At 46.2% G+C, this 11610-nt stretch overlaps 1 protein-coding gene across 3 annotated transcripts in view; it reads right to left on the reverse strand.

Moving 5' to 3' along the window:
- JADE1 (jade family PHD finger 1) overlaps positions 1-10301 on the reverse strand; it is a 56802-nt gene extending 46501 nt beyond the window's left edge. The window contains exon 1 of one of the 3 annotated variants that reach the window (XM_040250519.1): positions 10168-10301. The gene's annotated coding sequence lies outside the window, so the exon portion shown is untranslated. Of the gene's footprint in view, positions 1-8661; positions 8784-9754; positions 10005-10167 lie in introns of those variants that run through there. The other 2 variants (XM_040250521.1, XM_040250520.1) reach the window with 2 other exon arrangements.
- Positions 10302-11610: the final 1309 nt, after the last annotated feature.

An 11610-nucleotide genomic window follows, 5' to 3' on the forward strand; every position in this document is an offset into this window, starting at 1 on the left:
TGGCAGGCATGGTTAATAAATTAGGTCATTCTTTTTTTCCACAAGCCCAGGCGTGACCTCAGAATCCTCCTTAACACTTAACACAGTGCTATTGCTCTGTGTCAAAATTCACATGAAAGATGTAGTCTATTTTGCACTATAGGTCCTCTTTTCATACTTTTTTCTTTTTTAACAAATTACTGGAGAAAACGAACATAAGACCAATCTCTTCAGAATATATGAAAAGAAAGTTTTTTATATAACACTTCACTGCAATGAGACGTTTGTGTTCCATTCAGCCTTGGGATCTTTAAACCAAATCCTAATTTTTAACACATACACACACACACATTCTTCAGATCAAACTAGAACTTCACTGAAGAATAACACTTAAAAAAAAAAAAAAACAGTTAGCAGGAGATAGTTCTGAATGAACCAATGTCAAGGATGGGAAAGGAGTCTACACTCCCTTATCTGACTCTCGGAAGAATAAGCCAATAAATGCAAAGTAGTACAGGGTAATTTTAAAAGATTTTTAAATGCTCAAACCAGATGTTCTTATACAGGATATACAAAGCAGCTTCTGCAGAAACCAGACTCAACCAGCTAATGACAATTACACTGTGCACAGGCTGAAATGCAGCTGTTTTGAGGAACTTTGTTCCCTGATTATAGCCGGTTGTCAGAAACTATCAGTTACCACTGACAATGTTAAGTCACCAAAAAATCTTAAAGTACAGTTTAAAAACAAAATTTATAGACTTCCAATGTTGTACACTAGAAGATCTAGATGAGTCACTTAACAACAACAACAAAAACTGCATTTACACATCATCTAAATTATATATTAAAACAAACATTTCATCACAACTGTACAAGTCCTGTTACTACAGTCACAGAAACAAGACAGTCTCAAAACCTAGCAGCAAGGTCTGCAAAGTAGTCTCTGAGGCTAAAGCTGAAAACAGTCTCAGCCATGGATTGTGTCTACAGGACATCTTCCCCAAAGAAACACACAAAATCCTAACAATCTCTAGAAAATGTTTTGGAGATAATTTACCTTTCCTAATTTTAAAAGGAAGTACGTACAGTAGGTTCTGGAGAGGTTAAGCAGCAAGGGCAAAGACACACAGATGAGTCTAGGGCAAAGCCAGAGGCTGAATCAAAGACCTGTGCCATCCATCCTCCTCCTCCCAGGTGATGGCACCACGGACTTCCTGCTGCTGGACACCTCCTGAGATTTAGAAAGAGGTTATCACGAAGATTAAGGCCACGGACTACATGTTATCAGGGGTCAGACAACTAAAATGTACTCAACAAACAACAGTCTGTTAACTTAGAACTTGAAACATATTTCCTGGCAAGCTGATGTGAAGATGGCTGCAAATGCCATTTTGCCTGCTGGAGAGCTGGACAGAGAGAGCACGAGCGGTTCCCTGAACACTATCACAGGGCTTTGTGTCCTCTGGGCAGCAGGTATTCACTTCCAACTGGTGTGACACACACCCTGCGTGGAGAGACATCACACCCCTCTGGATGCAGTCCCAGGTCATAATGTATATTTCCCTCAGGCAGGGCTTCTGGGCCTGGCCTCCTGGGAGGGTGTGACTATCTAGCTGTGTTTTGCAAGGTGCATGGGGGTCCTGTATTACACATCCTACCCTCAAAGTCTATCTAGGAACCAAAGAGTTAGGAGCCACAGCCCTGAGATGAGTCAACCGCCTTCATATTTATCAAACTTCTGATTTCAACTGGAATTCAGTCCCAGCAGAAATAATCTGGTGACCAGCTAAAACTGTATCACTATAGTATACTACAGGCTTCCCAAGCGGCACTACTGGCAAAGACCCTGCCTACCAATGCAGGCGCCGTAAGATACGCTGGTTTGATCCCTGGGTCAGAAAACTCCCCTGCAGGAGGGCACAGCAACCCAATCTAGTATTCTTGCTTGGAGAATCCCATGGACAGAGGAGCCAGGCAGGCAAAGGTCCATAGGGTCATAAATGTCAGAAATGATTGAAGAGAGTTAGCACGCATGCATGCACATCCTACACTACAGGTATATACTGTTCTACAGGTATATATACTACAGTACGGGTTTTATATATATATATATATATAGGTACGGCTGTGGCATTATAAATCAGGGGTCTACAACCTGCTGGTGTTCAATACTTAAGAATGGTTTTTATGTATTTAAATGGCTTGGGAGAGGGAATCAAAAGAACATTTCAGAACACCTGAAAATTATCCCACATTCAAATTTCACTATCTGTAAATAAAGTTTTATTGGGACACAGTCACATTCATTCATTTACTTTTTGTCCACTGATTGCTTTCACACTTAGGATGGCAGAGTTGAACAGCTATAATAGGGACTATCAGGCCCACAAAGCCTAAAATATTTGCTATCTGGCCCCTTTACTAAAATAGTTTACTGATCTCTGCTTTAAATCAACAGACTAGCAGTAAGGGGGTAAGAGGGCAGGGTAGGAGGGTGGTGTTTTAAGCAACTTAAATTAAAGCCATATCTAGAAACTTGTGAATTTTTCTCAAAGGAAAACCCCTGAGGCGCCTTCTTAGGGCCAGTGTACACTACATTATATAAACTTATCTGATTTTCAAGCCAGTAACCAATAAGCAGAAAAATGACTGTTCTAGACAGGCATTTTAACTATAATGTGTGGTTTAACAGTGATGTAAAAGGATCAGAGAGAAATCACAAAAAGAAGTCACTAGAATTTAAATGCCAAATTGAAATCCAAGGATGCACTTAAAAGTATTCATCTAGACCCTGAAATGACATGCAAATTCTTGAGTAACTCACTTTTTCTGCTAGAGAGGTTCCCACAGGTTTTGGATCTCAAGTGTCCTTGACCTCAAAAAAGTTACAAGTCACAAGTATTCAGCCTACACATCTAAAGTGCATCTTTTTATTTCAACACTGAAATAACTGATGGTCATAAAAATGACCATGACTAATCAAGAAAAATCTGAAATCATGTTAAGTGTACTTTGTGCTAAACAAACACAAAACCAGGCAGCTCAAACTCCAGCAACTTGTTAACCTTGCCAATTCTTGCTGCTTACTCTGGAGAAAGGAGTAAAAGAAAAAAATGTTCATTTTATTCTTCAGTTTGGACTCTCACCAGTAAAACCTTCACTTAAAATAACTGCTTAGAAACTGTCTTAGAAGCTGTCATGAATTTTCAAATTAATAAAATCTCATGTGCAGACATTATTAAATGTCTGATCCTGTGCAGATCAGTATTAAAAACTATATATTATTGCCAGTTGGAAGTGCTTTCAAAACAAGAGAAAACTGTGATTTAATTCAACAAAAAGAACCTAAAGTTTAAAAAAATGAACTTACTTCAACTGCCCTCAATCACCTTAACAGTCTTTAACTCTACCTGAAGAACCAAAAGCAAAAAAGGTAAACATGTAACTTGTTTTAGAGTATTCATTAAAACCTTGGTCCTTGAACGTCTGTTAAGTGCACATAATATACCACTAGTCTAGAGTTAACAAAGAACTCAAAAATGGAAATACACACTCTTCCTATTTTTGTTGCTTTCAGGTAAGGAAGACTCTTCCCACTTATGTTGCTTTCAAGTAAGGAAGACATCCTTACCTGAAACTTTCAAAGTTTAGGCTAGATAAGGCCAAGCCACAATAACATGACCAGAGTCACAATCAATATTCTCTTAGACTAAATTTTCTCTCTGTTCCACGACACTCAACCCTGCCTAATCTTAACAAGATGCCACTTCAACTGAAAGGTAAAAAGGGGCTCCAGGACCACTCTTCCATTTATTAGGAGTGCAGAGTTTACTTATTCCATCAGAGCCAACCATCTGTGAAAATACCAAAATATAAATCCCTCACAATCACATATCAATATTCTTTGTATAAACACACCAAGCAAATAGGCTTCCCAAATGGGCAGCTGGTAAAAAATCCACCTGCAATGCAGGAGACCTGGGTTCAATTCCTGGGTCAGAAGACCCACTGGAGAAGGATAGGCTACCCATTCCAGTATTCCTGGGCTTCCTGGTGGCTCAGCTGGTAAGAATCTGCTTGCAATGCAGGAGACCTGGGTTTGGTCCCAGGGTTAGGAAGATCCCCTGGAGAAGGGAAAGGCTACCCACTCCAGTACTCCAGCCTGGAGAATTCCATGGACTGTATAGCACATAGAGTCACAGAGTCAGACATGACTGAGCGACTTTCCCATTCACTTTCACCAAGCAAATAGCAAGACTCTCAATTGTCTCAACTTTTTGAAATTTTATATACTATATATAATAAAAATATCAACTGTCCAAATTTTAAATACATTACCAAATAAAGTGCTGCCAGGTCTTCATATGGGCTTCCCTGGTGGCTCAGACAGTAAAGAATCTGCCTGAAATGCAGGAGACCTGGTTCAATCTCTGGGGCAGGAAGATCCCCTGGAGAAGAGAATGGCTACCCATTCCAGTATTCTTGCCTGGAGAATTCCATGGAGAAAGGAGCCTGGCAGGCTATAGTCCACGGGGTTGCAAAGACTCAGATACAATGCTCTTAAAATGCTTTTGAATTGTGATGCTGAGGGAGACATCTGATGGTCCCTTGGACAGCAAGAAGATCAATCAGTCAATCCTAAAGGAAATCAACCCTGAATATTCCCTGGAAGGACTGACGCTGAAGCTCCAATACTTGGCCACCTGATGAGAAGAGCCGACTCACTTGGAAAAGACATTTATGCTGGGAAAGATTGAAGGCAGAAGAGAAGGCGGTGACAGAGGATGAGATGGCTGGATGGCAACATCAACTCAATGGATGAGTTTCAGCAAACTCTGGGAGACAAGACAAGGACAGGGAAGCCAAGCATGCTGCTGTCCGTGAGGTCGCAAAGAGTAGGACACGGCTTAATGACTGAACAAGGTCTTCTTAATATAGAGAAAACCAGCTGAACACTAAAACTTTAAAGGAAACAACTTACTGACTCAGGAACTAAAACTTTGCCAATTAAGGTTCCTATCAGACTTATGATACAATCTAAGAAACTAACAACTCCAAGCAAAGTCAGCCTTTATTTGAAAAAATTTTTAAATTTACTGTTAAACAAGGCAACAGTGTTCTATAACAGGCTCGAACAGAGAGGAAAGAAGTTTAACATTGGTATAATTCCCACTGTTTGACCAATTAAGTCAAGCATTTCAATGCCAATCCAAATAAGCAGCAAGATATTGACAAAAGTGTTGTATTTTCCTCTAGAGAATGTCTTATTTTATTAACCATGTAGGAAAACTGGGCATACAGTGCAAATTCTGACAGACCATGAACTGTAATAGTGTAACAGGTGCCCCATATTACTAACTGAGGAAAGAGCTTCACCAACAGAAAGGAAGCAGGCAAGCAGAACTGTGCGAGTCATCTGTCTCCTCCTCACTCCTGACAATGCCTAAAAATACAAGACTTGGTCAGTGTTTGATGTCTAGATGTTTGCTGTTCTAACCACCTCAGTACTGAAACACAAACAGTTGATTTTTTTTTCTCAGCGAGTGTGCAGAGTAATACATCAGGCAAATTTCTTTAAAACAGTTTTCAAACAAACAATCTTCAAACTGAAGACTCTAAATTACACACAAAAAAAAATGCTACTTTAATTCTAACTTTTTCAAATCCAGTCATGATTAACTCCGAAGACATGGCTCCTCAATGTCAGAGGTTCTGTCAAAAAAGTTACTACAGATCAGTGTCTACTTACAGGAAGTAACGAGATGCAATGATCTTTGAATGGACAGTGTTTTAGACAAAGCTGCTGTTATATTTGGAGGCCAAGGAAGAAAATCCAAATGTATCCCAAATAGACAAACTAGCTAACAGGAGAAAAAAAAAAAAACACTCCTTACACAACTGTACAGACAGTATGATTCATTATACATATGTATACACAATTACCTGGAAAAGGATAAAATGATGATTTCTAGGTGATAGCAATCTGGTTTTATATTTGCTTCTCTAGTTGAAAACGTGTACATGTAAAATAACACCATTTCTGTAATAATACTTTAAGCCACTAAGGGCTCTTTGAAGTAAAAAATCAATTATTTATGAAGGTGAAACACGTGGAGATGTGTTTGTATTCTCACCAAGTCCTCCAAGTTTTGTTTGCTTTTTTAGTTAATCCTTCTACCCAAAGTCTCTGAGCTAAGCAACTGTTCATTCTAAAATACAACATGTTCTTAAAGTCCAAAAAGTTTTTTCTCCTGTTCCCACTTCACACACTCATCATTTTTCACTATTTTCCCTTTATAGCTACTCTTTCAACCTCTGCAATAGGAAACGAAAGTATTCACTTATAGGCTGAAAACCTGTCTGGTGATAGAGGAGGAACTTGTGGGGGGTGGGGAATCTTGTTCTTTCTAAATGAACATACATCCACCTTTGTCAAAGTTAAAAATCTGTTACAACCCACTCAAATTTTCTTCTTAGAAAGCAGCCTATGACCTTAAGATGGAATCAAGTTCAAATTCTACTGCAAGTTCAGGCAACTCCTTTTATCTCTGGCTGCTGTAAGGAGGAGGTATGTATGCCAACTCATCAAATAACATATAAAAACACATAAACTTAAGGGAGAAAACAAAATAACCAAAGTCAATCTGATTTAAAAGTGGCATTAGATGAGACTGAAATCGTTGGGACAAAAGGGCATTAAGAATTCTCGGGTGAAGGTATTTAATAGCAAGTGTCACACACAGAACACGCACTTTATCTGTCCAGTATGTGTTGCTCACTCTACTACTATAAATTATTTTATCAAAAGTGTTGTCAGTACAAGTATAGTTACACTGAACGCTCCCTTTCTCCAGCTAAAAGTGATGAAATCTTGATTAGCGGCGATCTGGTCAAACACAACTTCCTAATCTCTAACCACTGGTGGATCACTACCTAAACCAGCTTCCAGGGAAGTAATTTCTCTGTATCTCAAAACTAGTTCATTAACTTTGAAAGGTATTAGCCTTGAGGTACAAGTAACTAGAGAGCTAGCCGTTCACAGCAGGTTTTCTAAAAAGGAAAAATAGTTCACCTAATAAAAACCTTTGGGAAAGGAGCCCCTAAGCATTCCCATTAATGGAAACTTCAGATTCTAACTCAATTTCCTAAAAATGTAGCCGTCTTAAGTCATTCAACTGCAGCTATCACTTTACAAAGAGAAAATTTAAATTTCCCCTCGGCTGTGGTAAATAGAAGGCGACAGACCCTCGCCCCCGCCGAAGCGAGGTGGGGCGCCTGCCTCCTAGTTACTAGAAAACCAGCCAAAGCTGCTTTTAAACGGTCTCGTGGTGACGATGCATTCCTAACGGGTTTCGAAGGCACGTTTAAATCGCCCGCTTTTTTGTTTGCTCGCTGCATTCACCGGGTGCCGGGACTACGGCCGCCCCCGCGCGCCGGGGAGGGAAGCCCAGGGTGGAAAAGCCGGGGCGGGGAGAGGGGGGGTACGCCCGGGGAGGGGGGCCCGGGGCGAGGAGAGCCGGGGGCGGAGGACTCTGGGATGCAGAGCCCGTGCGGGGGGAAGGGGCGGCCGGACAGAGAAAGCTGAGGACCCCAGGAAGGCGGGGATCCCGGGGCGGGGAGAACTGGGCCGCCGCCCCGCACCGGAGAAAGCACCGTACGGCGCCCGCCGGGCTGTGCGCAGAGCCGCCGCTTCGCGCAGCGACGCCGCCACCTCCCCCGCGTCGTCGCCGCCTCCTCCTCCTCCTCCTCCCAAGGCGACAGAAACAACAGCGCGGGAGGAGGGGAAAGTAACTCCCGGCACCTCCGCCGGAATTAGCCCCGGTGCAGTGATGACACCTTCTCGTGGCGCAATCAAGCCCCGCTCCCTCCGCAGCGAGTCCCCGCTGCCGCCGCCGCCCTCTCCGTTTGAAAGTGGCCACCCCCCCGCCGCCGCCGCCGCCGCTCCTCCCGCCCCGCCGCCGCCAGCTGCACCAATCCGCTCGGCCCCAGTTGCAAATCAAATGCTCCCTCGCGTCTAGAAGCCACTTGCGCCGCTGGAAACGGCCGCGCCGTCCCCCCTCCCCGAGTCCCTCCCGGGCGGCACCTTCAGAGTGGGGCGGGCGCGCCGGCGAGAAACGGCTGTGAGATGGGAGCGGGAGCAGCGGTGACGGCGAGCAGCTCGGAGAGGACTCGGCTCCCGCTCCCGCCCTCAGACAGTTCTGGAAACTGTGTATCACCTCTGTCACAGGAAGCCATCCGGCGAGGAAGGCGGCGCGGAACCAACAAACAAACGCCTGCGGCCGCCCGCCGGAATCAACGCGGGGACGGCGACGGGCTTCGGGCCGTTCCCCGGGCGTGAGCGCGGTGGCCGCCCCCGCGCCGCGGGCTTTGTGCGGGGCTCCCGCGGCGCGGGCGCGGTAGGCCAGGCGTCCCCGCCCCCGAAACCCCCCACCCCGGGCCCCGGCAGCGCTGCTGGGACCGTTAGGTGACGCTTCGGCGCGGCTGGGAAAGCAGCGCCTCGGCCGCCGCCCGCCCGTCCCCATTTCCACATGGAGCCGCCTCTCCTCCAGCGCCAGAGGCGGGCCACAAAAGTTGGCCCCGGGGCCACCCACCACCTGCCCACGTGCCGCGGAGGTTAGCTCCTGGGTCTCCCCCGTCCCTTTCCCCCCCGCCGCCCTCGGCCGCCAGGTCACCTATTACCGGTGGGAGGGGAGAGAGGCTGCTATTTAAACGCCCGCGGAAGTTGAGGCACCCCCACTGGCGGGTGCCGTGCACCTGCCTCCCGCCGCCGCGCTCCGCCACTTTGAGCAGCAGCCGCGTCCTCGGCCCCGCCTCCTGCCCGCAGGCGGGCGGGGGGGGAGCGGGAAGGAGGTGGAAGGGATCGAATTTCCCTAGCAAATGGGACCGTTCCGACAGGATTCGGTTCCCCGGTCAACATTCCACATTCCATCCCTCTCCCGCATTTGCAAGGCAGCGCCAACAACCCGGAAAGCCTGCTGGCTACAGAACAACAGCCCCCAACTCACAAATACACACTCACAGGCACAGGACACGTGCACTTGAAGGGCTTCGCAACTTGCAGTCCCGGGGTGCACCCTGCACGCTTTCAGGCGGACCAAGTGACACGACACCACCCTCACAATTTGCAGACGGTGCCAAAGGTTGCAATTTGCAATCCGTTTTAAGTTCATGGTTAATCGGTAGTTTGATCTACCAATGCAACTCCTTCCTAATTTTCACCGATAAAGGGTTGTACACTTCACAGGCAGTCTCGCTATAAGTAAAAGGTCCGTTCACTGGAAACCCAACTGGGAAGAATCTAATTGCAAAACTGTCCCTGCACCTCCCCCCCACCCCTCCCTCACTGCCCTTGAATTGATGCAATGAATATTTTGGACATGTGGTGATGCGGTGATAAGAGATAGGGCTGCAGCTACCCTACACGGATGTACCTATACCCACACCTATGTTTGTACTATACAGTCGTCTCCCTTCCCCCGCACCACCACCACCACGGTCACACACACTCTGGATTCATATATGTACCCGGACCTTGTTCTGCCATTGCCATCTGTCTACCAAGTTGCTATTATGCTTTCCACTTCCATGCAACCTAATGCACTTTGGCTGTTTAAAAAATTCTGTAACTAAAGCCAACTAAACTGGGTTTCTACTCCTGAACGCGTTTTAATTCATGATTCGCCTGAAAACCGCATGTTCTTCGCAAAACCAAAAGAAAAAGCTCTTAAGTCTTCAGCCCCCAAAACTGAAAAATAATCGTAATAAAACTTACTGATCCAACACACATCAATTCTCAGGATCCAAAAATCATCCTCTCCTCCTCCTCCTCTGGCCCCCGCCCCGGCAATGCCCAAGTTACTGGTGGGATAGTAACGCTGCGCTCGGCGGCTGCCGGCCCTCCCTCCTTTGCTACATATCGAGAACCCAATCTTTTGGCGCCATATTAATGACGTACTATATTATTTCCACTAGGCAGCGACCTTCGGCATTAAATTACTCCCGAGAACTCCCGAGCAAAGCAACAAAACCATCAAATATGGCTGAGCCTCTCGGCTCGTCCTGCAGCCGCCGCCGCTGCCGCCGCCGCCGCGGGATCGGAACGCGCACACGGACCCACACGCGGACACGCGCGGACTCTCGGTCGGCGCACCCTCCCCGCGCGCCCCCCGCGGCCCGCGCGCGTACCTGCTGCGGAGGGGTTCGGCCGCGGCGCTGGGCTCCTCGCCGCTCACTCCGCGCCGCATGAGTTCGGGCCGTGGCGGGCTGGCGGACGGAGTGGCGGGCGGGGAGCCGGGCGGGCCCCTGCTCTCGCCGGCGCGCACACACCCGGCGCTCGCGCAGGGAGGCACTCTCGGACGGGCGGTTGGCTTGTTATGGAGGAAGGACTGTGAATCAAACTCATTTCTGGGTCACTGCTGCCACAGGGGGGAGCACTTTAATCCCTTGCCAAAACGAGAGGGTGGGGACGGGAGGGCGGAGGGAGCTCGCCGGGAACGCGGTGCGGGGGGCTCTGTCCCTGGTTAACTCTTCGCGGCCCTCGCCGTAGCAGGCTCGGCCTGTGTCAGCAGGGGCTTGCAAAGAGCCGCATGCTTCAGCTTTTAAAATCTCTTCCTTCACCTGAGCCTAGACTTTCTTGAAGTGTCTCCAAGACACCTCCAGGGTGGTGGGCTTTTAAATTATCCGTTTCAAACTCTCTCAGTCTCAACTCTTGTTTGACATCACTGCACTAGAAAGGATTCTTTCAAATTACTTTAAAATTATGTAGATTAAACTGTGGCTATTAAGGAATGTAGTTTGGGTGAGAGGTTTTATTTTTAGATTGAATGGAAAAATAAATAGTTCTTTAGTAGTAACAGTTTTTGGGGAGCTGTGGATCATAATGACTTTTAAATATAGAAAATCCAGTTTGGGAGCCGGAATACATCTTTACCTAAATTTGTATCAAAATGATAATTCCAAATAAGCATTAATTCATTAGGAAACAGTAATTATTTGTAAGTTGGCACCACCGCTATGTTACACTGTGTTACAGAACTGGACATTGTCTTCCAAATAGGAGAATTGAGCCTAATGCTCAAACTGGAGCTGCAGACTAACATAAAATTAGATTAATTCAGGGGTATTTATGTGTAAAAGACGAGTGGAGATTAACACACTTCTCTCATGAAAGTGTGAAAGTGTTAGCCGCTCAGTCATGTCCAACTCTTTGGGACCCCATGGACTGTAGTCCACCAGGCTCCATGGGATTATCCAGGCAAGAATACTGGCGTGGGTTGCCATTCCCTTTTCCAGGGGGTTTTCCCAACCCAGGAGTCAAACCCTGGGGTCCTGCATTGCAGGCCGATTCTTTACCCTCTGAGCAACCAGGGAAGCCCTCTTCTCTCATGGACCCCCCTTAAAGAAATGAGTCTATATGGTATTCTGCTTCAAAAGGGAAAAGAAAAAAAAATGGGGGTACAGATTGAAAATACTATTCAATAATCTGGAACATAGATCACTCATTACAAAATTGAGTATCAAACCCAAAGGCATACTTGTCCACTGGAAGAAGTCTTCTGAATATGTCAGGTTTGGTTTCACAAAATCACACACCAACCCATCCACCTACATCAGGATCATAGTAATCTG

This window comes from Oryx dammah, unplaced genomic scaffold (genome assembly GCF_014754425.2).
Source record: "Oryx dammah isolate SB20612 unplaced genomic scaffold, SCBI_Odam_1.1 HiC_scaffold_12, whole genome shotgun sequence".
In the NCBI taxonomy this organism is placed as follows: Eukaryota; Metazoa; Chordata; class Mammalia; order Artiodactyla; family Bovidae; genus Oryx; species Oryx dammah.